The 2,751-nt window shown below is 37.7% G+C and overlaps 1 long non-coding RNA gene across 1 annotated transcript; it reads right to left on the reverse strand.

Moving 5' to 3' along the window:
- Positions 1-528: 528 nt before the first annotated feature.
- LOC115465774 lies at positions 529-2,397 on the reverse strand. The gene is made up of 2 exons (XR_003941460.1): positions 1,454-2,397; positions 529-1,048 (listed from the first exon to the last, which is right to left on the reverse strand). It is a non-coding gene; the product is annotated as an uncharacterized LOC115465774 (long non-coding RNA).
- Positions 2,398-2,751: the final 354 nt, after the last annotated feature.

Raw genomic sequence — 2,751 nt, forward strand, 5'->3', positions numbered from 1 at the left:
GAAAACCCTTGATTCTTCAACTAGGATTATTCAAATCACTCAACTGTTGTGATTGGTGGGCTCTGTTTAACTTACTATGCACCTTGCTACAGCGATATTTGGAAACTAAATACATTTGTGTTTGCTATGACAAATGGTGTGAAAACTTATGCAATCAAGACTTTGGTTTCCTATTACTGATTTTTAAAATATTTCTGCAATTGTCCTTTCACACTGAAAGTGTAGAGTATGTTGTGAAAATCCTATTTTAATGCATTTTTAATGATATTTTTTAGACATCAGAATGTGAAAAATGTACAGGAGTGTGAAGGCTTAATATTACCATCAATTTCCATTTTTTTTTATTACTTAAAACAGATAAGTTGCTTTGGGGAATCATTCTTCTCTGATCCACAGTGGAATGATTCAGGTACATTTTATGGGGATAAGAAGTAGGTAATATGCCAGCTTTTGAGCAATTTGACAGAACACCCCCTGAGTTTTAAATTTAAAAAAAAAAAACTTTTTTTTTTTTTTTTTTTTTGTTGAAAACTTTTCAGCTTATGAGAGTGACCATGCCAGGTATTCTAATAGAGGTGGTGTTCGACACAGCTCTTAAAATTAACCCTATCGCACGCTACATCTAGCACTATAGAAATAAGGAATAGTACCATTAAGGGTCTTAACTCGTAGCATAAGATTTAAAGAATAAGTTGGCAAGTGTTATAAGTTCTAGAGAGATGCTGGTGTCTTGTTCCAGTCCCTTTGCAGTTGCTGTTTCATGATGATTGCCTTGCCCAGTTATCCTCAGGAAGCCCATGTACATTGACCCTAATGAGGTTGTATTATTTCATTTGTTTGTATGTTAATTTATCCTTGCAACTCTTGTATAGTAATAGATGCTTCCTGTGTGGAAGGGCAATACCTTGTAAGTGCTCTCTCTCTCTCCTGCTGCTAGGTTGGACTCATTTCTTACTATAGATCACTGATACTTTTGCCTTCAAGAGGGCTCCTGGAATGGGAGGTAATATATGATTGAAATGACCCCTCCCCCCAATGCACAAAAGACCTCAACACAGAAGGCAAAAGTAGAGACTAATAGACGATTCACCACTGGAGATGTGAGTCCAACAGTCTTTATTATATCAGAGATAACGACCCGACACAGGCCGTGTTTCGACGCTAAAAAGCGTCTGCATCAGGGGTCAATAAATACACCAAGTAATGAATGCAAAACGAAGAGTCCTACTTGTATATGTGTTGTCAACTCACTGATCACGTAGCACCAAACAGAATATGCTGGATACAAACTATCAGAGCGTCGAAACACGGCCTGTGTCGGGTCGTTACCTCTGATATAATAAAGACTGTTGGACTCACGTCTCCAGTGGTGAATCGTCTATTAGTCTCTACTTTTGCCTTCTGTGATTCGTCATCGTAGAGAACTTTTCCTGTTCTATATTTTGCAAAAGACCTCAAAACAGATGTTGAGAATTGAAAACAAATATATTGCACTTTGGATTGGGTAAAGTGTGTCAAACACAATGTACAAAAGAAAACCGTTCCAAAATGTATAGATCAGTCTAACTGTGTAAAAAAAAAAAACAACAACCATGTAAGAAAATAATAACTTGGAAGTATTATGCTTTGGCACCTTTCTGGCTTCTGTACTTTTGCGGGGCTCTGTGGGCAGCTCTTTTGTACCTTTTGCTTGGAAGATGTCTGCTTATCTCTGCCGTACAAGAAAAGTATTGTAACTTTCAAAAAGGGTTTTAAATTATTTAAAAAAAAAATAATGTACCACCAAACCCCAGCAATCCCAAAGCCAGTTGCACTGATGACATTATGGTTTGTATGAAAATGAGAGCTGCTTCTCCTGCAATGCTGGCCATTATGTTGGTCATGTGACTCACCATCCCCATTTTGATAGGACATGATGCGACAGCTTGCAGCTCCTTAAGGTTTACTTTGAAATGTGGGATGAGCAATCACTATAAAGAGAAAGTGTTGGAGACTTGGGAACTCAAAGTTTAATCAAAAGTCTCATATTCCATTGAAGCCAAGTTTTTTTTTTTTTTTCCCCTGAACCTCAAGAATGATTAAAAGTTGCCAGTGATGGGAACAGTATTGACCATAGTAGCATTTTTACCACTGTTGCTATTTACAATGTATTATTTTCTATGAGAATTCACTTTTTAAATTTTTCATATACTTGTAATATATTGTATCTCTAAAACACTTGCTACCTATTTTCAATATGCAGATTCATTTAGCTTTTGATGTGATTATAGTTTAATTTTGCTGTATATAATCTCAGGAAAACTGCTCTTGTGAATTTTAAGAAAAAAAAAATCTGATTTCCTGGTTTAATTATTTTCTTTTGCTTTGTCCTAATTGTAAATCCATTTTCATGACTAATTAAAAAAAATTCTATCTCCCATGAGACTTATCTTTTGTAGTGTTAATACCGTGTTTCCCTGAAAATAAGACACTGTCTTATATTAATTTTTGCCCCCAAAAATGTGCTAGGTCTTATTTTCAGGGGCTCTCTTATTTTTCGTGGAAACATCGGGGTTGGCCCGCCCGCCCTCCGTCGCTCCCGGAACTAACCTTAAATGCCTTCTTTCACCTTCGCAGCAAGCAGCAGCAGGGCAGGCCACTCCTTCCATGTCCTGCCCTCGCCTGACGTAACGTCTGCGAGGGTGGGGCACGGAAGGAAGGAGAGGTCTGCCCTGCTGCTGCTTGCTGCGAAGGTGAAAGGAGGCATTTAAG

Source organism: Microcaecilia unicolor, chromosome 1 (assembly GCF_901765095.1).
Source record: "Microcaecilia unicolor chromosome 1, aMicUni1.1, whole genome shotgun sequence".
NCBI classification, from domain to species: Eukaryota; Metazoa; Chordata; class Amphibia; order Gymnophiona; family Siphonopidae; genus Microcaecilia; species Microcaecilia unicolor.